Consider the following 19,650-nt stretch of genomic DNA (forward strand, 5'->3'; position numbering starts at 1 on the left):
AAATTTGACTTTCATTTATTTATTTTCATTTGTAGGATCGGCCCTGGAAAAAAAATCAAGAGTCATTTTCTATTATAAATGTGTGTGTTTTGGTTACTTTGCAGGGTTATTGTTGACAGTGCAACGCTTTGCTTCAAAGTTGTAGATTAGAGAAAGACAAAATTATTATTTATTATTATAATTTTGTTTTTTGAAAAAGTAAAGATTTGGAAATAAATTGTTTGAGGTGAGGTAGAATGGATCATTTCCCGAGGTTTCCGAAAGGACAGTCCGTCACAAGTGGATTTATGAGGATTTTTTGTCTTAGGTTGTTTTTAAGTTAATCAAAATGGATTTCTTTAAATTTTATTCCTATTGAAATTCTTTTGTAAGAAAAGTTAACTGGATACTTTTGGTGACTTGGAATTTGAGATACTTTAGGAATTAGAAACTTTTGGTGACTTGAAAACCTATACTTCTTTCAATTTTTCACAAAATAATTTTTTTCCAAAAATATTTCCATTTTCCAGAGACCAGCTCACGAGTGAGTTGTTAATTATTTTTCCATTCCGCCCGTTTTAATCACCCAGGAAACGAAACGAGAAAGTCAAGACAAAAAAGAGAAAACCCCATCCTTGATGGATCCTGCATTCGAGAGAGAAAAAAAACAGAGGGAAAACCCGGAATGAATAGCAACCAGCGTGGTCGGGTGGAGGGGTTTCCCAGGATGCACCGAATGAGCTCTTGAGAAACATTCAGAGCCCAACACAAAGAAACCGGAGCAAACAGAGAGCCTGGAGCGAGCAGTTGTGGGTGTCAAACACGTGCAACTTTTTTTTCGGGTCAAGGAGGCTGTGAAGAGTCAGTGTTTGGTCGGTGGTTGGTCGGATGCATTTGCCCAGTAAGCCAGGTCGATCCTGGTGAATACGGTTGGTTATCAAAGCAGGCCGGGTTTCGCAGCACACAAAAAAATGGAAAAAGAATCACTCTCGGCTCAGCAGTGATTGAAAGGACCAAACGGACGATGATTCATGGCCTGCTCATCGGCTATTCTATAACTTACAATGAAACGCATGAAGAGGGGAGGTGGGACGGTTCACGCAGAGATTTAATTGAATCCGTCGACGGGTTCTTTTCCGGCCGAAGCGTGATTGCGCGTTGATCAGAAAACCTTTTCATCAGCCCACGACTGACCAAGCTTTGAGCCAACCTGTCAAAGTCAAATCAAATTGAAAAGCGTTGAGATGAAACTGATGAAAAAGCTGTCGAATACAGGCTTGGGTGGAAAATTGAAGGAAAAAGGTAGCGTAGGTTTTTTTTCCTTAATGCTCTCGTTACTAGGGTAGGCAAGGAGGATTTTCTCAAGGAAATTGCCCTGAGCAATATGAGCTACCAATTAGGCTGGGCTCTTTTTGCTGACCGAAATTTTAGAAAGGTTTGTTTAAAGATATTTTCTTGGAAAAAAACAGAACTGTTTTCTACATCAGTGAGTTTGATAAATGGTTAAGTAAGTTCATTCAATCTTTCATACTCTCAAATTTTCAATATTCTAATCCACGAATTGGTCGAATTGTGACAACAGTTTGCTCTTGTGCCTAATGCCTGACGGTTCAAATTGACTGAAACTGGGTTGTTTATGATGAATGTTATCTAGTGTGCCCAGAAAAAAATGACCCCTGCTCCACAAGCGTAAATCTCTTTATTGGGTTATTTTAAGCACCATTGATACTCGAGCCTGATGTTGGTGAAAACATGTTTTCAAGCAAATATGACTTTTTTGAATCGCAAATAACTTTTCAGGATCGAGTTTTTTAGCTTTGGTATGTTCGACAAAGTTGGAGAGCTTTGAATTTTCTATAAGAATTTCACTTTTGGAAATATGTGGATGGAAATAGCGCACCTTGCAAACAAAACCGTATGAAAATTGAGTTTAAAAAAAAAATCGATTTTCTCCTACAACTTTCACCTTTGCTAAGATTTGACCTAGATTCCTAAAATAGCTCAAGAAACGCTTGTGGAGCGAGGTTTTGACAAAAAAGTTTCATATTCTGGGTTAACAGATCTTCAGAAAAAAAATGAGAGGGGTTGACTTCAGTCAGCCACAAGCTGTGGTGGCCGAGGCAGTTTAGTCATTTTTTTTTGAAATTAAATATGTCTTTATTGAACTTTCTTATAATAATTACATTTCTTTTACATGCTAAGTGGTATGGCCTAATGCTCTTCATCTTTGTTGTATTTTTCATTTTATTATTAACTGATCACATTTATTTTATTTACTTCAAATTGTTTTACATTTTTGCGTTGAATCGAATACATTTGGGTAAAAAAGAAAAAAAATCACTTTAACAACTAATCCTAACTTAAAACTAAAAAAAATAAATTCATTGAAATATTCAAAATCATTAGAACGAGTAAACTACGAACTGTATTTTAAGATAAATCCTCCAAGCGTTCTTACTTGTTCCTGGCGAGTTTTGCAACCACGCAGTGTTGTTGTCATCTCGATGAAAATGTTCAGAAGTTCTTGTGGTGAAAACAGGTCACTACTGCCTTCATCCGTTGATGCTGGTTGGTTTTCCTTCGGTTGCTGACTGAAACCAGGAGGTGTTGTATTCTCTGCAACTTTTTGCCGCTGATTCAACGGTAATGGCTGCAGATTTGGAACCACTCGAACAGATCCCGCTCCAGGTGACGCCAAAGCAGGAAAATCCACGTCCGTGTATGCTGGTGGTGTTTTGCGACGATTTGGTTGGTGCCTCGTCGTCGCTTGCTGCCGAATTTTTACAAACTTAGCACGTTTTGGGCAGCTCCGATTCTTGGTAGAATGGTCGCCGCCGCAATTGAAGCATTTCGCTTCGATGTTCTCGTTGATTGTTTCGCAAGCTTGAGTTTTGTGCTCACCTCCGCAGGTTGCACAACGACTCTTGATGAAACAGTTCCTTCCACCATGTCCAAACTGCAAACCGTTCGAACACTGTGTCACGTCACGGTGCACTGGACGATAACGCTCCCAAGTCACGATGATGTTGAAAAATTGCCCGAACTGCTTTCAGCTCAGACGGCATTGTTGATCCTTTCTCGAGATGAACCAGGTACAGTTGATCACGATACTTGATGTCCTTGTTGTGTCTCGTCATCTTGAAGACTTCGATTACGTTCAACTTCAGAGTTTTGAGCTCTTCTTTCAGCACACTAACATCCATGTCGTACAGACCACGGAGGACCTGCTTCATGGGGCGTTTACCTGGATCGTCATGGCTGTAGTATTCAATCTTTTTGTTGTTCAGGAAATCCAGAACGTAGTTGTTATCCTTTCTGCTAGGTAGCAGAATTTTGAGTCCATCAGCACACAAGCGAATGGAAGCTCGTAAAGCACCAGATTTGATAAACCCGGTCAGCCACTTTCGCACCGAATCCGATGATGATGTTTTCACAAAAATGGGTGGCAACTTTTCCCGTCGTTCAAATTCTTCCTTCTCGCTCACGTCCACAGGGAGGGTAGCGAACTGGTTTCCAGACGAATTTTGAGCGTCCTTGCTCAAACTGCCTGGCTTTGCAGGTAGCGCTTCGGCATTCTTTAGCTTCTTCAAATCTGCCGATCCTGCTGGTGAGGACCGCCTCTTTTTTTTGCCGTGAGGCATTTTTTGCACTTTTAAAAAGCACTTTTCAGGAGCTAATATCCAGGAGTACCTCACTGATCGGTGGTCCACAAGGGAGTGCAGTTTAGTCATTGAGATGGTCTGTTAAAGGTTTCTGGCTCGATTCGCGTAGTTGGAACTTATGAGTTTTTTTGACTGGTTTTTTTTTAATGAGCTCGGGGGTCTAATTCTATCGGTCGTCATCGATCATGGCCGTTCATCATCATACAGAGAGAAACGCAAAAAATAACCTTTTTTCAAAACTTTTTTTTTCGTAAAATCACGATAACTCGTGATGTTTATAAGCAAACCCCTTATGTTTATATATCAAAACTTTGTAGAACATTATTACACTCTAAAAAATATCTCTGCAAAGTTAGAAAAAACACGACATTTTAAAATGAAAAATGTTGTTCTAAATGAAAAAATGTCCCTTTAATGTAGATTCGAAAATTACATTAAATTTCCCATAAAATGACATGTTCCAAAAAATTTTACAGTCGAGTAACGGAAAATGGGTGAGTTTTTAAAACTTTTTTAGTGTTTTTTCAATGAAAAATACGCTTTTTCGGAATTTTGAGTACGCCATTAAATCGGGCGTCTAATTTTACATAAAAGTCCCATTGACACCTAATTTCTATCTCTTCACCTCCTTAGGCTGCAAATTATTGAAAAACACCTCTTTTTTCGCATGTTCAAAAAGGAAAGGGGTCGTGTGGGACACTCCGTCAGGAGATATAAAAAAATGGACCTCGGATTCGTGATCAGGGACAAAGGTTACTCTTTAGGACAAAGTTTCACGCAAATCGAAGAGGGGTCGGGGCAACTGCTGTGTGAGTTGGCAGAGAATTATCCAGGGGTTATTGAAGAAAAGATGACTTTGGTCAATATCCTTGATCGATTCAAAATACATTTGGTTTAGAATTTATAATTTTCATGATTCAACGATTTAAGAATTCACCTTTAACTTCAAGATAGATTCGACGAAGAAGACACAAAACATCTCAGAACAAAAACAAAAGATTCATGGATCACTAGGAAAAACAATGCATTACAAGAAAACCACCCATCCCCCAGAACAATGGAAAATGAGTGTGGATCCCGGAAACCAACACAGTGTGCGGGAGGAGGACGTTGAGCGGAACTGGGAGAAAGAGCAGCAAAACATGTTTTACCCAACACAACACAACAACAGAAAACAACATGAGGAACGAGGCGGAAACTGTCGGGGAGAAAGAATTGGGTTTTTGGTGTCAAGTTGGTGGGGGAAAGGAAGAGGATTGAGGAGATGAGGGTGGGACTGAACAACTGTTTTGTTTCTTCATCCGCAGGAGGTTTTTGGCGCTCGGTACAAAAAGTGACACAGTTTGTCTCTGTGTGTGAAAGTGTGTGTTGTGTTGGTCCAAGGACGAGAAGAGGATCTTCCGACGAGGGGAAGCTGTTTTCGTTCTAGAGAACCAGCCGTTGCCACCCTTTCGGTACAACTCGAGGTTTTCCCGCTTTTCTTTCCATTTGCATAACGTCTTTTCCGCTTTTCCGTCTTAATTTCAAGGACTATGGTGTGGGGCACTTGTTTCGGGAGAGAGATTCGCCCCCTCAAAACAGAAATGGTACGAAATGCGAAAATATTAAACTCGTTTCCTCCGAACGAGTCGCACGATTTTAATACAAGTTTTTCCCGCCCAGCACTCGACAGAATGAAAATGAGAATTTTAACTTTTCTTGCGTCTATTGTAGAGTCATCTTTTCTGTTTTTTTTTTTTGGAAATAGAAACAATGTTTCGGCTGAGCTGGCGTGATGAGATTTCATTTGCTAAGCGTTTACCGAGAGTACTTTGCTTTTTTCGCTCAACGAGACTTGAAGGCGGCAGCAGCAGCGAAGGGAATGAAATTTTCTGAAATTACTTGGAAAGTCTACGAAACTGAATTTGGCCAGATGGAACGGAAGGTGCAAACAATTATCTAGCGTTTTTCCAATTGTGAGTGAGAAAGGAAGCATGGTCAGATTTTAATTAAAAAAGACAGAGGCAAACGTAGAAAAACTAATGTAAATTGAAGTTATCTCATACCATAGTTCACAGTTTGTTTGTTTTGCTATGCTTGAAAGTTTTTTTTTTCCAGATTGTATCGGTAACACAAAATCTCTTTAATTTAGCAACTTCTGGGCTTTTTTCGCTTTGAAATGAAATAAATAAAAAACATAATAGATAAAAAATCAAAATAGCAGGTAACCTTCACAATTAAAATAAATATAAAATCAATTATCGTTTTATGTTTTATGTTTTATGTTTTATGTTTTATGTTTTATGTTTTATGTTTTATGTTTTATGTTTTATGTTTTATGTTTTATGTTTTATGTTTTATGTTTTATGTTTTATGTTTTATGTTTTATGTTTTATGTTTTATGTTTTATGTTTATGTCTTATGTTTTATGTTTTATGTTTTATGTTTTATGTTTTATGTTTATGTTTTATGTTTTATGTCTTATGTTTATGTTTTATGTCTTATGTCTTATGTTTTATGTCTTATGTTTATGTCTTATGTCTTATGTCTTTATGTCTTTATGTTTTATGTCTTATGTTTTATGTTTTATGTTTTATGTCTTATGTCTTTATGTTTTATGTTTATGTCTTATGTTTTATGTCTTATGTTTTATGTTTATGTCTTATGTTTTATGTCTTATGTCTTATGTCTTATGTCTTATGTCTTATGTCTTATGTTTATGTTTTATGTTTTATGTTTTATGTTTTATGTTTTATGTTTTATGTTTTATGTTTTATGTTTTATGTTTTATGTTTTATGTTTTATGTTTTATGTTTTATGTTTTATGTTTTATGTTTTATGTTTTATGTTTTATGTTTTATGTTCAATAATTTTAATTTCAAAAACTTCTCTGAGAGACTTTCATAAAAATCTAAAAAAAGCATTTCAAACAATTTGCTCACTTTTCCATCAATGTAGACAACATTAAATCAGCAAAAAATAGCCTAATGTTGTGATGTTGTGTAACAAAGCTACCGCCTACATTACACCGCAAGACCTGTAGACTGTGAGCAACTCGGCAAATATTCTTGCATGATAACGCACATACTTTCACCTCAAACACACACACAAACACACCCACTTTATTCACTCCAACAAACCAGCTGCCAGCCGCAAAACAAACTGCGTGAAGTGGTTTTGCTTAGCATAAATATTTCTTCCAACTCTCCTCGCAGAACGCAACGCAACACAACACAGGAAAAGCCTTCTATTCTGCCCTGGAGCGATCAGCAACTTTTCCGTTTTCCATGCGTGCAGAATTTATATGGGAAGATGGGCCTTCTACCAGACTATGGCTTAGGGTATTGAGGGGAAGTGAGTGACTGTGCGACTGGTTTCGCATCATTCTATTGATTTCCACTTGAGTATGACGAAGCGTCTACGTGGGCGGAATTCAATTGGCGTGTGGAGCCACTGCTGCTGCTGCGTCCTCTTCTACTTGAGTTCTTGAGTTGTTGAGCATTACAGGCTTTCAAAAGCTGCCTTCTCTTGCCTCCTGTATACTGTTGGTACCGGTGTAACAATGTGCCTTCCGGTGCTTTCCTGGAGTGGTATTTCAATTTTACATCGACTACAATATGTGTAAAAGATTATTGAGACACCAAATTTGTACTTTTGAAACAAATCAGTCTGAAAATCATAGAAAAATAAATAATTAACCGGATGCATTTTTTTTCATTTTTCTGTCCGCTTTCCTTCAATGTATACCAAAAATCAGGGGTGAAAATCTAATTATTCCTCAAAATTTAATTTTCTTTGAAAGAATAGTACTTATCTAAACAATGCACTTTGCAACGATTATTTTAGATTTTTTTTATTAAATAAAAGACGCGAAACTTAATTATTTTTAATGAATTCACTGATATTTTGCACTAGATTTAACTGTATTAATGCATTAAGCTATTTTTTTGATACTTATGCTTCAAATTTTAAAAATGAGTCTTGTGATTTGAAATTAAGCTTATTTTAAATGTTTACCCATACTCGACCTCATCCATAGACAAGGGATAAATTTCGAGATTTCAAAAAAATAGTTCTAGTTTTAGTATTACCACAAGTCTTCCATAATCTAATTTGTCTAACCAAAATAAATTACACAGAGGTTTACATTTGTTTTCTTTTTATAATTTTATTGCAATACAACATTTATTAAAATTAAGGATTTCAATTATTCTGCCATAAAATAATTATTTTTATAAGAAAACATGAGATACATTTTAGATCGTATATTTGTAGATGACCGATTCTTTCGTGACGGGACAACGTTTGTACGCATATGTTTTCAGTTTTTTGCTAATAACTTTAAAATCTGTGAGAAAAGGCACCAATATTTATACAAATTTGGAAAGTACATTAAATTTCCAATAAGATTCACTCCAGCAAACATTAAAAAACAAAAAAATTGAGTCAAGAGAGGTACAAATGCAGCGTGACGGGACAACATCGTACAATTGGATCATTTTGATTTTTATAAACAAAAGTGAAGAACTTTGCTCTCCTAGTAAGTTTTTGGAAAAACCTTTTTCTACAGTTTCTAAAATAAAAAAACGAAGATTTTGCTTCCTGGATCACCCAATTTCGTCAAATTTTGTTGATTTGACAGGTTACTTCTTTTCGTGACGGGACAACGCAGATATTTTGCAGAAGAGGGTTTTGCTCGCGTTGTCCCGTCACGGAATGAAGCAATCGTGAAAATCTCTACTGACTAGTCAACTTTAACTAATTTGGGGTCACTGAGCTCGAATGACTCCTAGAATACTCCAAAATATTCAGGAAATGTGCAATCCAAGATGGCGGCCAAAATGGCGGTGCTAGAATATTCGATATTTTATAAAGAAATGTAACCGGCAAAGAGCAGGTCACATTCAACTGCTAAACTTGAATATGAGCCCTAGAATATTCCAAAATACTCAGGGAATGTAAAATCCAAGATGGCGGCCAATATGGCGAAGCTAGAAAATTTGATTTTTATTTCAGATGTGGAACAGGCAATCATCGGATCAAATTCTACTAATTTGGGGTCGCTGAACTTGAATGTGTGCCATAGAATACTCCAAAGTACTCAGGGAATGTGTGGAAACTGGCACCTTTTTTTGAATTCGTGCCTTGTCCAAAAAATTGCCGTGACGGGACAACGCAAACTTGCGTCAGTCGTAACTCTGGTTCCTTTTGACCAATTTTCGAATTCTAATAAGAATTTTAAAGGGTTTTTCGAGTACGAAAAGAATCCAAAATATGATGCAAATCCGATTTCATGAACTATTGCAAATTAAATAATTGTATTTTTTCGTGGCGGGACAACGCTTCCATATACCCCCTTTTTAAATGTCCTGTATAATTTTATACCTACAAAATCTGCTTTTGTCAATAAGAGGGCTTATAAAAGAGTCATTGTACTATAAAATTCCGTTTAGAATGATTAAATATCTGCATTCCATCCACTAATTTGAGCAATTATTTAAAAAAGCTGGGAAAATTAAAAATTTACAGCGTTTATACATTTTACAACTTCTGTTCACAAATATGTTTAGAATAGGAACTTTGGCGTGGAAATATGTTTTTTGTGTGGTTCAAATAGTTGGAAAACATGGAAAATTATCAGAACCATCCAAAGTTCAACTTGAAAATGACTGCTTGGTAAACATCGGTCATAACGTCTTCCAAATCAACATGAGTAACCAATTTGATTTAAGTTTTATGACAGAAAAAGTAAGTAATTACACGACGGAAATGCACTTTTTTTTCACAAGGAAAATACAAAAATAGTTTCAAAAAAAAACTGCTTTTTTCATCTCTAAACTGAAAAAATGGCGCATTTTTTTAAAGTTGAGAAACGAAAAAAGGCAGATTTTTGAAACTGTTTATTTCCTTTTTTCGATGAAAAATATTATTTTTTTCGAAATTCTGAGTACGCCATAAATTTTACATAAATTACCTTTGACACCAAATCTTAAATCATCACCATTCCAGGCTGCAAATAACTGAACGTACGTATTTTTTCGAATGTTCTAAAATGGAAGGGGTCTTACCACCCCTCTGTATCGAAACATCAAAAAGTTGAGCTCGAATTTGTGATCAGGGATAAAAATAAACCCTAAAGACAAAGTTTCACGCAAATTGAAAACAACTGCTCTGTGAGTTGGCGGAGAATTACTGAAATAATTATCTAAAAAATTTCAAAAAAAAAACAAATTTTGAAAATTGTGAAACACCTTTCAACCAGTTCACTATCGATTATTATGAAAAATACATTAAACGGTGAGGAGTAAAATTCCGTAAAATGCCAAACAAAACTCAAAACAAAAAAAAATTACCCACCAAATCCAAAAGCCATTGCTTGAGATATATTTATTGTACTGTAATTGCATTTTTGAAAAGAATTCTTTTAAAACTCAAATCCACGCAGTTATCCCAACTACACTATGAAACGCCACTTAGTCTCCTTCTCCTATCACTGCCCTCCCAGTTGGCAAATCGGCGGAAATCTATTTCTCCCGGCAGCGATTTCCACCCCACCAACGAGACTTATCCTGTTACCCACCCACACGGACTAGGGATTTGTTTCCCGCCCACATCGCACATATGCGAAGCGAGCGGAAAAAAGAAGAGGCTGGTTGAGAAGCTGTCAACGATCAATTCGGTGGTGGTGACGTTCGTTATGCTGAAATATGTGTGAAGTATTATGATGACGAGAGACTCCGAGGTTGTTAAGGAGAAAAATAAGAAGGAAGAAAAAAGGGGGTAAAACATCTGCGCCAGACACGTTCAGGATATTTGGCCGATTTGAAAGGCAGCAGCAATTGAATAAATAGAAAAGGCACTTTTTATTTTGCCTATGCCAACCGGCTTTCACAGATTGTTATGATTTCATTTATTTTGATTACGAAACGTGTGTGCTTGTTATATTGTGAGCGCAAAGGGGAAGCAAAAGGGGAGCTTTTCAGCAAAATTTCGCTCTCCCCTCGTCTTTTATTTGGATGACATTTCGTGACGCATTTCAAGTCCTGAATAAATATTCAATCGCCTGCCTACAAGTTGATTTATTGTGCTACCCCTGAATTACAAATCTACTTTCGGCGTAAAAAAGTTAACCGATTACGTTGGGCCCGGTCACGTGACGAGCTAAACTCGGCAGCCCAGTCGAAGCACATATAAGGTATTTTTCCATCTCAAGTTGCACTTATTTCAAAAAACTATAGAAACGATAGAAATTTTTCACAGATTTCCGTTTCATGTGTTCAAAAGCAAGAAGGCTTCTCATACTGATGAGTTACATTTTTTAGGTGTAATTTTACATAAAATTTCGTAATGTTATGCATAATTTATTGTAAACATCGGCTTAAAAAAAGAAGTTATTCAGCTATGAGCAAAAGGTCTGAATAATATCAAAGTTTCGTATTATTTTAAGAAATCATATGTAATATTATACCCACAAATATGTAGACTAGGGTGGCTCGACATGATCGATTTTTCAGAACAGGCATTTTTCGGTCCCATTTGGGCCCCCAAACAACCCCCCAAAATTTGGGAGCGATTGGGTTTGACCCGGCTTTCCGCAAAGCGATTCAAATTTGTATGGAAATTTGTATGGGAAAACCCTCTTTTTTACATTTTATTTTTTACTCGATTTAAAAACTAACACCGTAGAAGTATAGCCCTGAATGTCCTCTAAAACTTTCCCGAAGAAAGTATGGTCCTATCTTGCTTCTGGAAAAAGATACAGAGTTTTTAAAAGAGGCATTTCAAAATAAGTGCTGAAAATTATATTTCTTGCCAACACTGCCAGTACTTCGGTAGATATTTCGAAATCTTATTTTTTAACGTAATACGGAAGCAACCTAGCATAATGGTGTCTTAGGGAAAGTTGTTGTATATGAATGTGGCTTTTATTTAAAAATATTGACATGCAGGGTGACACACCTACAGGGTGTCAACCAAGCCCTAACTTGACCTTTTAAAGCGTTGGTGTCTTAGGAAAAATTGTTAAGCTACTTATTCCAAGAAATTTTGACATGGTTGGAAGACAGGGTGGCACATCTACAGGGTGTCAACCCATTTCTCGTTTCTATTTAAGACCTTTTTGATCACTGTAAAGTAGACAAAAAAGGGCACAAATCTTGAAAGGAACAAAATAAAGTATAATGTCAATTTTCACATAAAATTTTCTGGGGAATCGATTGCGCATGATTAAAAACAGTTTCCGATCTTGCAAATTCAATTTAACATAAAAAATTAGGTCAAAAAATTTTAAGTACAATTTTTTTTTTTACAGAAATCACTATTTAAAAAAAATTATAACTCGTTGGAAAAATTTTGATCCAAGCTTCTAAATGGCTTAAAACATGCGGGGTTTTGTCACCTAAAATAAAAACTAAAAAATGAAAGATTAAAAAATACTCATTTTGAGAAACAGATTTTTTGTGAAAAAAAGTTAATTAAAAAATCACCAATTTTTCCATGTTGCTATTTTTTCTGAATAGCTTTCATCAATACCTACAACTTTGTCCAAGACACAGAATCAATAAAAACATTCTTGAAAATTTACAGATTTTTTAATATTTACACGGAAAGAAGGTTTATCGTGAATCTTACTAATTTTCGGTTAAAAACCCTAAAAAAATTGGTTGTTTTTTCAACCACGATTTTTTTTAGCTGGAAATCCTAAAAAAAAATCCTGGATTTGACAGCTGGATCCAGGTCCTAAAAATGATAAATCTAGCTAAATTTTTAGTAAATTTTACTAATTTGCCAGCTGGAAAAATGCTGTCAGTCTCAAAAGCTGTATGTTTTGAGAAGGTCTGTTAGCTATTTTAGCTAGATTTTATGGTATTCTTGCGCGTTTTCTAGTTAGTCCAGCATTTTTTTTTGCTGTTTCAACCATTTTTTTTGGAATAATTTTCAAAATTTTCCATTAATGCCACCACAGCGGAAACCTTTTACCCAGCCTCTTGGCTGGTATAGCTAGCTTTTTTGCTGTTTTTGCAGGTATTTTGGTTAGTCTTACTAGTTTTTTTAGCAAGATTTCAAAAAAAAAATCATTTTTGCCCAAAAAGCTGCTCGTATTTACCCAGCCTTTTGGCTGGTTTAGCTTGTTTTTTCGTTGTTCTTGCTAGGTTTTTTGGTTAGTTAAGCTAATTTAGCGATTATTCACACTAGTTTTTTAAAAATAATTTTCAAAAAAAAAGACGTTTCTGAGTTTTAAGACTAAATAAGTGCTTTGGCCTAAGTACTATTACACGGTTCAATTGCAATTTACCTCCAATTTTTGCGGTCCAAATTTTCATCCTTTTCTCACGCGCTCAGCTAAACTCTGGTGATCCGACGTACTGCGAAGAGGAGCAGGAACCAGGTTCGTTAAAGATTTGGGCGGATTTGGCGGACGCAGCTCCAGCCCGTGGTGGATTCAGAGGAGGATTTGGTTCTCGCGACGGTGCCGGTGATGGCAAGATCCGCACCCATGGAGGATATGTACCTGATGTACTCGCTCACGATCAAAGAGTTCGAGATCATCGATTTTTCCATGAGCCGCTCGCTCAAGGACGAAGTGCTGAAGATCATGCCCGTCCAGAAGTAGACCCGTGCCGGTCAGCGTACCCCCTTCAAGGCGTTCATCGCCATCGGTGACTCAACGGCCACATCGGTCTCGGCGTCAAGTGCAGCAAGGAAGTGGCCACCGCCATCCGTGGTGCCATCATCCTGGCCAAGCTGTCGGTCATGCCGGTTCGCCGTGGTTATTGGAGTAACAAGATCGGCAAGCCCCACACCGTGCCCTGCAAGATCTTCGGCAAGTGCGGTCCGCTCCTGGTGCGCCTCATCCCGGCTCGCCGTGGTACCGGCATTGTGTTAGCTCCGGTCCCGAAGAAGCTGCTCCAGATGGCCGCGGTATCAAGGATTGCTACACGCTGACGCGCGGTTCGACGACCACGCTGGGTAACTTTGCCAAGGCTACCTACACGGCCATCGTCAAGACGTACGCTTTTCTGACGCCAAATCTGTGGAAGGACCTGCCGTTGGCCAAGACGCCGTACCAGGAGTACGTCGACATTCTGGAGAACACCAGCAAGACCGGCCAGCGCATAATTGAGCTGATTACGGCGAATAAAAACAATGCAAGCGACCTTCACGGGTAGTGTTTTGTGGCGAGAACTTCAAAACTTGGCAATTTTTGCGCGCGGTTTACTTGGATCGAGCTTGCAGCTGACTGGTTTTGTTTGTTTGTTTATGTTTTGTTTTCACAAAAAAAAATCTGTGAATTGACCGTGTACACGATCAGATTTAACTATTCATTTTGTAAAAATCGAGCAGTTAGGTGTCAAATGGAGCACCGGATTCAAGTGGTACAAATATGAAAGTTCTCCCATTTAGGAATAATTGAGTGGAAGTGCTCCATTGTCCCGGTCACGGAAATTTCTAGCAGAAGTTGTTCTGTTAGAATCCTGCTAGAATGATTCTAGCAGGCCTGCCAGATTTCTGTTAGAATTTTGCAAGAATTTCTCACAGAGCGAAACCTGTAAGACAGGCCTGCCCAACGTCCGGCCCGCGGGCCGGATCCGGCCCATGAAGCCATTTCATCCGGCCCGCGACGGCTTTTCGAAATAGTTGTATGACCGGCCCTTAAGGCTGTTCATGAAATATTAAATAAATAAATTGATTGTCTGAATTTAAAAAATAAGCTTTAAACCAAATTTTAACATATTGTAATAACATTCTTCATGTTTGAGTTTAATTCTTATAATTTCTATATTGATATTTTTAAACTGAAAAATGATGCAAGAAAACAAAATTATACATTTAAAATTGTGAAATGTATGAAAAAGCTTGGATTATTTTCTAAAAATGTACAAAAAGACACTAAATTTAAATTTCTCCATTTTTAACTTCAAACTGATGTTTTTTTCTATTTTTTAAAGAAACAGGTAAACAAAAACTAATGTTTTTTTTCCAGAACAACTTTTCAGTGATAAAGTGTTTTTTAAGCTTAAAAAAGCAAATTATTCATACTGATAAAAGATCGCTTCAAATATTTTGAAAATTTTAAAAAATGTCTCAAAATGAGTCAAGAAATTTTGGAGCTAAATATATATTTTCATAAACTTTGAATTTTGAAAATAACGAATTGAAAATGATTTAATATATATTTTTTACACTTTTCAAATTTTGTGTGTTTTTACAACCATTTTAAAATATTTTAATAAAGGTGCACAACAACGTAAAAAGTTTTTTGTAAAGGATATTCGAATCCAAATTTCGTTTGAATAATTTGTATCATGTCTCATAGATTTTTTTTTCTATTGAAGTGTTGAGGAAATCAAACTAAAAAAAATTGCAACGAGCATTGAAATTTGAATGTTTTTTTTTTTCATATTAAAATTATATCAAGGTATTTAGTTACAATCGTCAAAAACAATAACTATACAATTTCTAACAAACAAAAATTAATTAAGTCAAATAAACACATTTTTGAACGTTATTTTTGTTTTTCATTCCTATACTGCCCATGATCGCATAAATGTCCCATATGCATTTTCATCACTTTTGAGTTATTGATGCAGTTTGGTTCAAAATCGTGTGCTCTTTCAAAAGATCCTATAACATCCAGTACTTTGTTCTAGAAATCAGGAGGAAGTCCAGTTTTTTCGTGAAAACTTAACACGTAGCCTTATGTGTGGGACAAACTTCAAATACGTTTTTCTCAGCTTGCTGTTTTTGCATATGGGACATTTATGTGAACATGGGCAGTATAATCAAGATATATGAATCTTATTTGCAACAATACATCTTTTATTTATTTACTTAAAAAGAACCCAATCATCAAAAATTAAAAAAAAATGTGTTTACTTTATCAACTTTTATCAAATATTAGTTCCGGCCCGTCACTGCTTCAGAAAAATCAGATCTGGCCCGCAGGGCCAAAAGGTTGGGCACCCCTGCTGTAAGAATTGTGTTAGAATTTTGTGAGAATATTCTGACAGAGCAAAATCTGTCGAAAATGATGTCATTTTCGCCAAATCGCTTTGTAGCGAATGTGGTTGCCGCCATTACCATTTTGTCATTGAACTTGTTCAAACAAGTTTACTTTTTCTGACGGTGATGGAGATGCATTATTTTCCTGCACCGCCTAATCTAGGTAAGTAAATTGAACTGGGGTAGTTTCTATCTATTCAAAATAAATAACATTCTGCTTTCATATCCACAGGAATCATATCGAGACGAATTCTTCCGATGGGAGCTCGGATTTTTCCCGGAACGAAGCCGGGGAGCATAGCAACGGATTTTGACTACGATTTCATCGACGCCAACACGTGGAGTTCCTTTAAAAAGAACTCACGAATGTGTCCATGTGGAACTGGCACATTAAAACGCGAGCAAGATGCTGACAGCGGTCGTTTCAATCCCACCCATCCCTCCAGAACACGTGAAATTGAAAGTGCTTAAATGAAAATGTGTGTGCATGACGTTTTGTAAGATGTGATTAGTTTTAATAAAAACATTTTTTAATTGGTTTTATGTGCAAGAACATTGACCAAAAATCGTAAACAAATATTTTCACCCAACAAATTTCAATCCATTCTATTCTAGCAAAATTCTGGCAGGATTCTAGCAGAAATGCTTGCCAGTTAATTCTAGCAAAATTCTCACAGGATTCTAATAGAATGATCTGTCAGAATAGTTCTCACAGCATTCTAGCAGGATTCTCACATAACCGGTAATTTCGCCGACTCCTGCTAGAACCGGTTATTGCATTTGAGCTAGAATTCTCAAAGAATTCTTGAGAAAATCTAGCAGGATGATGGCAGCGTTCTAGTAAGAATATTTTCGCTCTGCTAGAATTCTCTAAGAATCCTGCTAGAACGTCGTGACTGGGGTGATGCATATTTTTTATTAATAGGGTCCTAAAGCTCCATGTCAATTTAATGGTAATTCAATTTTGATTTCTTTATTTTTTCATTGCTAAAAAAATTACAAGAAAACATTTTACATATGGTACCCTCACAAAGAGTTTTTTGTGAAGCAATGCTGCGAAGTATTTCTTTCAAAATTTATTCAAAAATCCACTTAAACCCTATTTGGGCGTACAAAAAACCATTGTACTTAAAAAAGCTTTATCCTTGTTACAATAATATTAGCTATTAATTTATGTTGCTTTACGTTTCAGATATTTGCATCTTTAAAATAAGTAGTCTCTTTAAGCTTTTTTTTTCAATAACGATATTTAATTCAGTTTTTAATCTACAATAAAACTTTCAATAGTTTTTCTTCCTTATTCCCACCACCACCATCAGGAGGACCAGCTTTAACCTCATTGCTCTCTGAAAAAAAATATGTTTAAGAACATTTAAACAATAAGTGATAGTTTAAATTCTTACTTAACGTAAGCCAACAATGTGTTGAGGCAGGTGTAATTGTGGTCGCTCGACGTGTTTATATTATAACAATATTTTTGGAAAAAGGTCCATGTTGGTTTAGCATCCGGAGTATAAGCTGAATTAAGGACCATCGATAGTTTAATTACTCCGTCGATAGCTTCCAATAATCCGTTTACTGAAAAATATCTACCTTGATCTAAATAGATCAGGTATTGCCTATTAGCGCTGTTTATTAAGATCACATGTGGCTGTAAAGTTAATTTGTGTTCTCTTAAAATGTTTCAATATTTATCCAACGCCGATTCCAATTCTGCAATTGTCTGAAATAGAAAAACATAATATAAGTATTCAGTTTGTAGTCTATAGTCTATAGTTTTTAATTTTAAGTTTTTAGTTTTTAGTTTTTAGTTTTTAGTTTTTAGTTTTTAGTTTTTAGTTTTTAGTTTTTAGTTTTTAGTTTTTAGTTTTTAGTTTTTAGTTTTTAGTTTTTAGTTTTTAGTTTTTAGTTTTTAGTTTTTAGTTTTTAGTTTTTAGTTTTTAGTTTTTAGTTTTTAGTTTTTAGTTTTTAGTTTTTAGTTTTTAGTTTTTAGTTTTTAGTTTTTAGTTTTTAGTTTTTAGTTTTTAGTTTTTAGTTTTTAGTTTTTAGTTTTTAGTTTTTAGTTTTTAGTTTTTAGTTTTTAGTTTTTAGTTTTTAGTTTTAGTTTTTAGTTTTTAGTTTTTAGTTTTTAGTTTTTAGTTTTTAGTTTTTAGTTTTTAGTTTTTAGTTTTTAGTTTTTAGTTTTTAGTTTTTAGTTTTTAGTTTTTAGTTTTTAGTTTTTAGTTTTAGTTTTTAGTTTTTAGTTTTTAGTTTTTAGTTTTTAGTTTTAGTTTTTAGTTTTTAGTTTTTAGTTTTTAGTTTTTAGTTTTTAGTTTTTAGTTTTTAGTTTTTAGTTTTTAGTTTTTAGTTTTTAGTTTTTAGTTTTTAGTTTTTAGTTTTTAGTTTTTAGTTTTTAGTTTTTAGTTTTTAGTTTTTAATTTTGAGTTTTTTATTGTTCAGGAATGTTAGTTTTATAATAATTTGAAAAAAGTACCCCCACAGCACGAACACAAGCGTTTAAACTTTCTTCGTAGTTCGGTCTGAATTTTTGTGTGACGGTTCCTGGAGGCAGACAAGCTGTCAGCACTTTGATGAACAGGTAAGTGCCCTCGGAGCAGTAAAACTCCCCATACAATGTCACCAGATTGTTAGCCCGATTCCACCTGTTTTTGCCAGTTGCCAAACAAACCCATTGTTTTTCTGAAATTATCAAAATTATGATTAGAATTTAAATAAAACTTTTAACCCTTTTCAACAGTACTTTCTTACAGCCTTCCATGTATTTAAATGGAGCGAAAGAGAACATTATCACGACCTAGAACTGGACACCGTAGAAATGCTGGAACTTTAAGCTCTGCCGGTCGAAAAAGATGCGACGGGTTTCGGTAAACACGTCCAACTGGTAACGCCACTCGGCGTTCCGCGGTCGTCTCTGGACTACGATCACCGTTGAGGTGTTGCTAAGGGCGCCGATAGAGGAAAGCTGGTTGGCCCGAATGGACCATGGATGTTCCGTGCGATCTTTTCGAAGCGTCGTGCGTCGATTCGTTCCCGACAGTTGCAACTTTGGTGGCTGTTAAATTTACTTACATTACAGTCGTAAATGACAACAATCACTGCAAAACACTTTACAGAATCACTTAATTTCACTTCGCGTCACAGCACCTCACTGTTTTATTCTTTTGCGTTAATTTATAAAACATACAACCACTCAGGATTCAAGGCAAACATGAACTGACAAGCGAATCCGTGAGCTGTCATTTCTACCTAATTTGTCCTTAAAATTTAGATAAAATTTAGCTAAAATAGGAGCTCTTTTAGCAAAAATTTTACTGTCAGTGGAATGCAGGCAGTCAGTTGCTGTCAGCAGAATAGCAATCGGTGTTCCTAAATTTCAACAACAATGGGTCCTGAATTTTTACTAAATAATTAGCTGGTACAACTAAAAAAGTTGTGTTTTAGCCAAAAACGAGCCAGCTAATTGCGATTGTTAAATTCACGATGGAACTCCTTTCCGTGTACGTACCATTTTTGTATGAACAGCTGCCAAAATTGTATGGATATTTGTATGGGTGAACCAATAACACAAAATGGCTTCTTTGGTGATAGGGAAGGCCTCCATAAAGTTTAAGCCAAATCGGCCGATTTTTCAGAGATTGCTCCAATGTCCAGAACATTTTTACAGAAAAAATCCATTATTCAGCTTCCTTTTATTTTATAGAGCAATTTACAGAAAAATACAACTTATCAGAAACTTGCCAAACTAGCATATTAACTTTTTTACCGTGTTTTTAATCATGTACAATCGATTCCCCAGAAAATTTTATGTGAAAAAATGACTTGACGAATTTTTGTTCAGCCTCCTTTTGCGTGGCAGACCTAATTTGCGATTTGTGGCCTTTTTCACCCAAAAAAAAGGTCTTAAATAGAAACGAAAAATCGGTTGACACCCTGTAGATGTGCCACCCTGTCTTCCAACCATGTCAAAATTTCTTGGAATAAGTAGCTTAACAACTTTTCCTAAGGTCACCAGTAGAAGTTAAGGCTT

The 19,650-nt window shown here is 35.8% G+C and overlaps 1 protein-coding gene and 1 pseudogene across 1 annotated transcript in view; both read left to right on the plus strand.

Moving 5' to 3' along the window:
• Window positions 1-19,650, plus strand: part of LOC6054186 — a 171,320-nt gene that overhangs the window by 61,431 nt on the left and 90,239 nt on the right. The gene's annotated exons all lie outside the window — the stretch shown is intronic.
• Window positions 13,099-13,805, plus strand: LOC119766717 (annotated as a pseudogene).

Source organism: Culex quinquefasciatus, chromosome 2 (genome assembly GCF_015732765.1).
Source record: "Culex quinquefasciatus strain JHB chromosome 2, VPISU_Cqui_1.0_pri_paternal, whole genome shotgun sequence".
Taxonomy (NCBI): domain Eukaryota; kingdom Metazoa; phylum Arthropoda; class Insecta; order Diptera; family Culicidae; genus Culex; species Culex quinquefasciatus.